Here is an 11,040-nt window from a genome sequence, read left to right on the forward strand (position 1 = left end):
TGGGCCAATTACTCCAGCTACCATGGGAGGAAACAGGTACATTTTCACATTAATTTATGATTTCTAGTGGTACATGTGGATTTATCTAATGAAAGAGAAGAGTAAAGCGTTTGAAAACTTCAAAAAAATTCAAAGCTTTGGTGGAGAATGAAACATGAAAGTCATTGAAGGTTTTTAGAAGTGATCGAGGAGGAGACTTAACTTCACAAGTATTTCACAATTTTTGTGATTAAAATGGTCTAAAATGGCATTTTACCGCCCCATACACACCTCAACAAAACGGGGTGGTGGAACGAAGAAACCGGACACTTCTGGATATGACAAGAAGCATAATGAAGGCTATGAAAGTTCTAAACTACTTGTGGGTAGAAGCGGTAAATTACTCAACAAATTTGATAAATCGTGTGCACACATAGTCCTAGTTAATGAAAATCCATACGAAAGAATCAAGAAAAAGAAACCGAATTTAGAAAACGTTTGTATATTTGGGTGTCTCGCATACACAAAAGTTGAAATTGTGAATCTAAAGAAGTTGGATGCAAGATCAAGACCACGTGTACACCTTGGTTCTGAATCGGGTACGAAATCCTATCGGCTATTTAACCCAACAACACAAAAAATAATTGTAAGTCGAGACATTATTTTTGATGAAACCAAAGGGTGAGATTGGAATAAGAATGCAGGAACCAATATTGAAGAACTGGGTTCATTCACGATACCATGGGACAACCAAAACATGAAGCTAACAACGATTCATATACGACATATCCAAACAATGAAATAGAGTTTGAAGCAAATGATCAAGAAGATGAAGATCAATCGAGCTCATCCATTAATACAAATAATGAAAACCCATTGCAGCAAGAAATGCAAACACTCACCGGTATGCAAAGGCCTTCAAGAACAACTGTACCTCCAAAACGATTTCATGATTATGTACTTGATCTTGATAAACTCGATGAACTTCTATTAGCAACCAGTGATGAACCAGTAACGGTTGAAGAATAAAAGAATCAATCGGAGTGGGTTAAAGCCATAAATGCAGAAATTGATGCAATAAATAAAAATAATACATGGAAGCTTATGGAGAAGCCTATGGGGGTGAAAGCAATTAGTCTTAAATGGGTGGTCAAAATAAATAAGAATGCGGATGGCACGATTAATAAGTACAAAGCAAGGTTAGTTGCTAAAGGTTACGTGCAACAATAAGGAGTTGATTTTCAAGAAGTATTTGCTCCGGTGGCTCGAATTGAAACGATCGTTATCTTATAGCCATAGCCGCTATTAACAGATGGGAACTACACCATTTAGATGTCAAGACGACGTTCCTATATGGTGAATTGAAATAAATCGTCTATGTGACACAACCAGAACGATATGTAAAGAAAGGAAACATGCATAAGGTATATAAACTCACGAAGGCACTATATGGTCTAAGATAAGCACCTAGCGCATGGAATACGAAGCTTGATGGAATGATAAAGAGTATGCAATTTAATAGGTGTAAGAAAGAACCATCAGTGTACCGGAAAAACAAAAGGACAAATGTATTAATATTGTCAGTTTATGTTGATGACTTATTTGTCATAGGTACAAGCTTAAGCATGCTTAAAAGATTCAACATAGATATGTCAAAGAATTTCAATATGCCAGATCTTGGAAAATGACTTACTACCTTGGCATTAAAGTTAAGCAAGAAGAAACTAGAATTACAATAAGTCAAGAAGCTTATGCCCAACGAATTCTAAAAGAATCTGGTTTACATGATTGCAATCCAACCCACATTCGAATGGAACCTGGAAGAAAATTATCAAAGGTCGAAGATGAACCAGAAATCGATCCAACTTGATACAATGTTGGTAGGATGTCTAAGGTATCTCTTGCAAACAAGACCCGATATGGCATTTCGGTTGGATTTATAAGCTGATACATGCATAGACCAAGAGAAACACGTGACAGTAGTCACAATATTGATCCATATGACGGGCAGAGTACAACTCGTCATACATTTTATTATGGGTCATCCCTAATAACATGGTGTTCACAAAAACAAGATACGGTTGCATTGTCATCTTGTGAGGCAGAGTTCATGGCAGCCAATGCAACTGCATATCAATCGATGTGGCTTTAAGATCTATTAGGCGAAATCAAGAACACACCTCACGAAAAGGTGACCTTGAGAGTGGATAAAAAGTCTGCAATAGAACTCACGATAAATCTTGTTTTTCACGGAAGAAGTAAACATATAAACACAATGTAACATCCCAAAATTCAAGTCCAAAAATTTCATTTTTATATAATAGAAAAACACTTAACAACTTTGTTCCGAACATTAAAAACGTTTCATTTAATATAAATATCAGAGTCTAATCCCAAAGATCACATAATGCGGAATAATATGGGTGAATGCGATGCGATCGTCCCGAGCTCCTTTTCTGAAAAATGAAGGTACCTGAAACAAAAACTATAAACCGTAAGCACGAAGCTTAGTGAGTTCCCCAAATACCACATACCATACATATCCACCGCATATAGTCTTGCTGTTATGCCACGGGCCGCCACGTAGTCTTTCTTGCCAAGCCGGGGGCCACTCGCTGGGTCTTACAGACAAGTGCCAAGAGCCGCCTCCTGGTCTTCCATGCAAGCATCACAAAGACAACTAGCATACATACTACTCTACTTAGCTAATGAGCATACAGTGTGCCAGGAGCCACCTCCTGGTCTTTCATACATATTGCCTAGGGCTAACCCTCGGGTCTTCCTACCATCCATAATAACATATAGTGTGCCAGGAGCCGCCTCCTGGTCTTTCATGCATAGTGCCTAGGGCTAACCCCCGAGTCTTCCTACCATACATAAACTAAATGGGTCGGCATTGTGGTCGTAGACCCATACACACAGTGAGGAGACTCACCTCACAAGCTGACTGTAGAATCCTGCGAATAAACCTCTTGCTGCTAGCTGGCAATTCCCGAACTGCTACTCCTTCGGCTCCCCGAGCAATCAGTACCAAATAACACTTAGTCCAAAACCAATAATCCTTCTTAGGGTAAAATGACTATTTTACCCCTACTCTAATCTGGACCATATCCAAGGCCCAATCCCATCTAATCTTTCTAAGTCCACTAATGGCCCACTAAAAGCCCACTAATGCAAATTGGGCCCAATCCATCTAATGGGCCTTACCCTAAGCCCAAACATATTCTTGGCCCAAATTATCTGACTTCTAATGGCACACTAAGGCCCAAAGAACTAAAATCCAATGCATGGCCCAATCTCAGGCCCAATAACACAAAGCCCACTCTGATTGAGTACGCGGGGCGTACTCAGCTGTACGCAGGGCGTACTAGGCTGGTGACCTGTACGCTGCGCGTACCAGCTTGTATGCCCAGCGTACTCCCCTGTTAAGCCCTTTCTTTTATTAAGCACTTAATGCTTCTATCCAATGGTCCAAATCATAGATCTAAGTTCCTCTTAATGTCTAAATCCATAAAGTCACTGACTTGGTGACTTTGCATGTCCCAAACAAGCCCAAACTCCAAAAATGGTATTCTTCTTCCATGAAAATGGTCTTAAGTCTTGCAAGAGCCCATTAAGACCACCAAGGTGACAACTTTCTGCCTTAGGGACTCATTTGGAACTGAGAGTGGCAACTCTAAGACTAGGAGTCGGATTTGAACCATAAAGCTCCATACTTAGGACCAAAATGACTCTAAAACCAAACTACACTAGATCTAAGCATACTTGAGGAAAGTTTCAGGCTTTATACCTCAAGGTGATCTGAAATGGAACCACAATCTTGGATCTACTGCTTCTCCTTTGATTCCCCACCTTGCTATGCTCTTCTCTTGCTTGGAAAATGGCTTCACAACTCCAAAATGCTCTCTAATGGCCTCCAAAGCTCCAAGGACACTCAAAGTAGGTTTAGGGTTTCGTGATGGCTATCTAAAGATGAGAGGGAGGCTGATATCTAGGGTATAATGTTCCTTATATAGTGACATGCCCTAAAAATTAGGGTTTAGGATCTCTGAGAGTACGCTGGGCGTACTCCTCCCAGCCCCATGTCCACTTACTTCTCTACGCTGGGCGTACCCCAGCTTACGATGGGCGTACTCTCGTGTCTACCACCTTGCATGCATGGTCCTTCCTTGCCATCTTTCTCCATTAAGGACCAATAATGCCAATAACTTCAAAGTGCTATAACTTCTTCGTGCTAAGTCCGTTTCCGACGAACTTTATATCCACGATAAGGTGGCGGGAAACCATACACTCTTAGTCAGACCCCCAAGCCTAAACTTTACGAATAAACCCAAGACCCATAAAAGACCGAATTGCCCCTACCCTTTCGCCTCCGAGATCACAACCGAGTACTTTCAAAACTGGGTGTTACAACTCTCCCCCACTTAAACTAGACTTCGTCCTCTAAGTCTTCTGCAGATACTTATCTCGGGTACTTCTCATGGGTCACTGTAGATACTCCAAACTAGCCTGAATACTCACAACCATTCTTATACAATGCTTAACCTTGTCTGCTCAGTCCGATTCCTGAAAGGACCGCTACACTTGACCTCCTGAGGTCCAACCATTACCCTGCGCAGTCGATGGCCTTCCCAAGGCAACTATACATAAGTGACAACCTTTCCTGTCTCTGTGGAGGACATGTCCTTCGCTGTAACTAATTTCCAGTCACTCTCAGTGTCGGTTGCTTCGCCGCTACCTACTGAATGTTTCCTCTTTCTATGTTCCGGTGCTGAACACCCAACCCCAACGAATGGACCAGATAATCCTTCGAGGAAAAGATTCATCCCTACAACGGTTAGACTCAGACGAGAGCTGCACAACAGAGTCAAGTCCTTCACTCTGAGATTATTTAATCCCTGCTGTGAGTGGCGTAGTACCTCTCGGTCAACTAGCTGCTCCATACTAAAATTCCCCCATCGTTACATGTCCGTAGAACCTGCTGCCTTTGATCCGCTTACCGGGTGAACTGAGACCACCGTGGCCCCAACTGCTCTATCATTACCTGGGTTACCGGACTCCCACCGGTAGCCGAACCCAAGCTCAATCGCTCAGCCGCTCCCCGCGGCTTCCGAAATAACTTCGGCTATCTAAAACTGCTCTATCCACCAAGCCACTCTTGGCCCCATTATTCCTGCTGATCCTCCCAATCACACTGCCTGACCATTCCTTGCCAGCATAGTCTACTACAAAAGGTGAATGCTACCCGAACTGATGTAGCCTTACATCACTCCTGGTCTCCAACAACCTGCCGCTTCCCGAATCTAATCATACTGTGACCTACTCACATCCGCGCGGGCTATCCTGCCCTGGTCTAACCTATCTAAAGAGATCCAAAAGTGGATCACTCATCTAATACATTCTCACTGCCGAATAGGGACTGACGAATGCTACGGGCCACCCCGCAGTCTTACGCTTCCATATTAACTGACCACTAATGAATGCTACGGGCCACCCCGTAGTCTTACTATACCAATATACTAACGGCTAACTGACGAGTGCTACGGGCCACCCCGCAGTCTTACTATACCAATATACGAATGTTAACTGACGAGTGCTATGGTCCACCCTGCAGTCTTACAACGTTCCTACTCTATCTGCCAACTAGTGAACGCTACGGGCCACCCCCATAGTCTTACAACACTTCTATACTATCTGCTAACCAATGCTACGGGCCACCTCGCAGTCTTACCACATTTCTCATACTATCTGACCACTGGTGAATGTTACGGCTATCCCATAGTTTGACAACACCTTCCACACCGACTGGCTGCTAGTGGATGCTACGGCTAACCCGCAGTCTTACAACACTTTCCACACTGATTGGCTGCTAGTGAATGTTATGGCTAACTCGCAGTCTTACAACACTTTCCACACTGACTGGCTGCTAGTGAATGCTACGGCTAACCCGCAGTCTTACAACACTTTCCACACTGACTGGCTGCTAGTGAATACTACGGCTATCCCGCAGTCTCATATCACCTTCCTTACTACTCAACCGCTGACCATGGTCCTTCGCTGACTACTAATCCAAACATACCCGTAATCGAGAATACATGCACGATCTAATATCGCGAGCTGAACTCATGTCCTGACTGAAATTCCCCTCCTGATTTCTTAAGACCTACTCTCAATCATCACGAGAACACGACCTCAATGTTGGCAAGTTTTCCGAACTCCCAACTTACACTATCCTTACGCCACACAGCCGCTTGGGCCACCTTTCTTCCTAACCTGAATGCGAAACTTATCCCAGTTTCAAACCGCTCCTGCTTCCGTAACATGATTGTCTCTCCCCCACTTAGATTCGACTAAGTCTTCACGTCACGCGAGCGTTGGAGGATTCCCATTCCTTCCTTCTTTACACGATAGACACACTGACTACCAACGCTCATTCTTGCTATTGATCCATTACTAGCTCATTCTAAAGATCACACAATTACTGAAGACTAGATGAACACTTTCTGAAATCCCAACACTAATGACCCCAAAAGCTTAACCTGATGTCCCTCTCAACCTTAAACTCCAATTAGCCGATGCTCAGAGCAACCTCTTTAGCAATAGACTACTTCTCTTGATGCTTCCAAAAGCTATTCCTAGCACAAAGACTGAACTTCACCGAATCCTGACGATGGTGAATAACCACCCTGCTGAATCCTGACCACATATTTTCTCATGATGCTCCTGAATTGATCTCGGCCGTATCCGAGATAATACTGAAAACTTCGAACCAGAAAAGGGACATGGCCTTACACTAGCTACTAATAATTATCGGTATGTAATTGGCATATGATATTTTTCACAAATATAATCTGAATACAAGCAGGGAGATAACTCATACATACTCTTACCCGAACCGAGGCAAGAACAACCATAATACAGATAGAATCGAAAAGAGCAATTGATACATACCTGAAACATTGCCTGTTGTAATCCGGATCTCCCATGAATGTCACTGCAAAGTTCGACTCCTCTCAGCTGAGGCTCCTGTCCTTCCCTCTCGTCCATCAGTGATCCTCAAAATGTCTGGAGCAAGCGTGCTTACTACCCCTCCCCTCGTCGTCGGACAGTCGGCCTTCTTGTGGCCCACCTGATCGCAGTGAAAACATAATGAGCTTGCCCCCTGTGGGCAGTCCCTGCTGACGTGACCATCCCTGCCACACTTGTAGCAGCCTGAACCCCTGGAGCGACAAACTCCCTCATGTAGTTTCCCGCATGTGCTGCACTGACTTCGGCCCTGCCGGCCTACCAATCGCTGATCTGAAGTCTTGGGTCTCTTCCCGGGACCCTCCAAAGTATACACCTGATCCGACCTCCTCTTCTCAATGTGCTCCAAATCAATCTACCGCTCTCGGGCTCTAGAGATCATATCGTTTAGGGTCTCGCACCTGAAATACTCACGAACTTCCTAATGTCATCCCGCAGCATGTCGTGATACCTCACTTTCTTCATCTCCTCATCTTCCACATACTGCGGTACTAATAAAGCCCTCTCCCGAAACTTGGCAATGATATCTGCCACACTCTCCGTAGTTTGGCGGAGATCCAGAAACACTCGCGCCAACTATTGTACCTCGATCGGTGGTGCAAACTCAGCTCGAAATCTGGTCGAGAAGTCATCCCACGACATAGCATCGACCGCATCATCACCCAACTCACACCAACCTCTTCCCACCAATCACGTGCCCGATCCTTCAACAGGCAGGAAGCATATCTGACCTTTGCCTCCTCAGGGCAAAAACGCATCCTGAATACGTTAGCCATATCCGCTAACCACCTCATACTGATAATGGGATCCCTCTCCCCATGGAACGCAGGAGCTCCACAAGCACGAAACTCTCGAAAAGTCAGTGTGCGAGCTCCAATGATAGTCATAACCTCCGTACGAAATGCACTCAAGCGCTCATCCACTATCTCTAAAACACAGCAAAAAATCTCTGATGAAATGAACTCTCGCAACTGCTCGCTAATCGGCTCAGCGTCTGCACCTGAGCCGGAACCCGATCCTGGACCATCTCCGTGAGAGCTCATATCCAATTGAAATACAACATTCCAAAAGTCAAAAGATAACCAAGGGTCCTTTCCCCATAAGCTTCTTAGATTCTCCAAGACTTTCACCGATTCAAGTATGGATCCTGTGCTTTCAGTAGTATGGGCCCAATACTACCTTCCACATCTATCCATACTTTTCTCAACAATCATCCTGAATCCTCTAAGTCACCTTCTCAACACAAACACCAAAACTCACTATACCGCTCCGCTAGGCTCACTGAAACATATCCTAGGCTTTCCTAGGTTCCCGAACCCACCCAGTCCTCAGCTGCTGAAAGACTCTTCATAGTGCCAATTAGCCACTACATGAATACCATCATATGTAGCGAGACTCGGATAATCCTTCGAGTAAAGGACTCATCCCTACAACGGTTAGACTCAAACGAGAGCTGCGCAATAGGGTCAAATCCAGCACTCTGAGATTATTCAACCCTGGTTACATGTGACTTAACGTATTCATCTAGTAGCTAACTCCCATTACTCGAAGTCCCACAAATCACAAAGCAAGCAGCATTCCAACAAATGGAAAATCTAACCAAACAAGCCATTCTATCCTCTTATCAGGATTCTATACTAGCATGTAATTCATGGCTCATACAATCAGGCATAACCTAAACAGGCCATCCTACCACTGGCTGATCAGTTCTAGCATGCAATTCTACAAGTCCATATAAACATACAAAGTCATCTTTCCTAGATCCTTATCTCTACTCTAGCATGCGAAACACATAATCATATCATATTACATAACAAACATGTATTGGTATTTTTGGGAACCACTTACTTGAGCTCGGCCGATTGCCCGCATCACCCCTTTTTCTCTTTTTAAAACCCCCCTTTTTTTATATAAAAATGATTTTCTTTTGAAAATTTTCATACCGAGTCCTTAGTTTGAGTCCAGACACACCCGAGAGTGTGTCCGAATCCCACAAACCGAGGCTCTGCTACCAACTTGTAACATCCCAAAATTCAAGACCAAAAATTTCATTTTTATATAATAGAAAAACACTTAACAACTTTGTACCGAACATTGAAAACGTTTCATTTAATATAAATATCAGAGTCTAATCCCAAAGATCACATAATGCGGAATAATATGGGTGAATGCGTTGCGATCGTCCCGAGCTCCTTTTATGAAAACTGAAGGTACCTGAAACCAAAACTATAAACCGTAAGCACGAAGCTTAGTGAGTTCCCCAAATACCACATACCATACATATCCACTGAGCCATACATGCCGTACATACTGTGAGCCAATCATATATCAAATAAGGTGCTATGTGCCGCACATAGTCTTGCTGTTATGCCACGGGCCGCCACGTGATCTTTCTTGCCAAGCCGGGGGCCACCCCTTGGGTCTTACGGACAAGTGCCAAGAGCCGCCTCCTGGTCTTCCATGCAAGTATCACAAAGACAACTAGCATACATACAACTCTACTTAGCTAATGAGCATACAGTGTGCCAGGAGCCACCTCCTGGTCTTTCATACATATTGCCTAGGGCTAACCCTCGGGTCTTCCTACCATACATAATAACATATTGTGTGCCAGGAGCCGCCTCCTGGTCTTTCATGCATAGTGCCTAGGGCTAACCCCCGAGTCTTCCTACCATACATAAACTAAATGGTCCGACATTGTGGCCGTAGACCCATACACACAGTGAGGAGACTCACCTCACAAGCTGACTGTAGAATTCTACGAATAAACCTCTTGCTGCTAGTTGGCAATTCCCGAACTGCTACTCCTTCGGCTCCCCGAGCTATCAGTACCAAATAACACTTAGTCCAAAACCAATAATCCTTCTTAGGCTAAAATGACCATTTTACCCCTGCTCTAATATGGACCATATCCAAGGCCCAATCCCATCTAATCTTTCTAAGTCCACTAATAGCCCACTAAAAGCCCAATTTGCTAAATTGGGCCCAATCCATCTAATGGGCCTTACCCTAAGCCCAAACATATTCTTGGCCCAAATTATCTGACTTCTGATGGCCCACTAAGGCCCAAAGAAGTAAAATCCAATGCATGGCCCAATCCGAGGCCCAATAACACAAATCCCAATCTAACTGAGTACGCGGGGCATACTCAGCTGTACGCAGGGCGTACTGGGCTTAACAGGGGAGTACGTTGGGCGTACAAGCTGGTACGCTGCGCGTACCAGCTTGTACGCCCAACGTACTCCCCTGTTAAGCCCTTTCTTTTATTAAGCACTTAATGCTTCTATCCAATGGTCCAAATCATAGATCTAAGTTCCTCTTAACGTCTGAATCCATAAAGTCACTGACTTGGTGACTTTGCATGTCCCAAACAAGCCCAAACTCCAAAAATGGTATTCTTCTTCCATGAAAATGGTCTTAACTCTTGCAACATCCCATTAAGACCACCAAGGTGACGACTTTCTGCCTTAGGGACTCATTTGGAACTGAGAGTGGCAACTCTAAGCCTAGGAGTCGGATTTGAACCATAAAGCTCCATACTTAGGACCAAAATGACTCTAAAACCAAACTACACTAGATCTAAGCATACTTGAGGAAAGTTTCAGGATTTATACCTCTAGGTGATCTGAAATGGAACCACAATCTTGGATCTACTGCTTCTCCTTTGATTCCCCACCTTGCTATGCTCTTCTCTTGCTTGGAAAATGGCTTCACAACTCCAAAATGCTCTCTAATGGCCTCCAAAACTCCAAGGACACTCAAAGGAGGTTTAGGGTTTTGTGGTGGCTGTCTAAAGATGAGAGGGAGGATGATATCTAGGGTATAATGTTCCTTATATCGTGACATGCCCTAAAAATTAGGGTTTAGGATGTCTGAGAGTACGATGGGCCTACTTCTCGTACGCTGGGCGTACTCCTCCCAGCCCCGCGTCCACTTACTTCTCTACGCTGGGCGTACCCTAGCTTATGCTGGGCGTACTCTCGCGTCTACCACCTTGCATGCATGGTCCTTTCTTGCCATCTTTCTCCATTAAGG

This window comes from Lactuca virosa, chromosome 4, assembly GCF_052849685.1.
Source record: "Lactuca virosa cultivar CGN04683 chromosome 4, Lactuca_virosa_CGN04683_v6, whole genome shotgun sequence".
In the NCBI taxonomy this organism is placed as follows: Eukaryota; Viridiplantae; Streptophyta; class Magnoliopsida; order Asterales; family Asteraceae; genus Lactuca; species Lactuca virosa.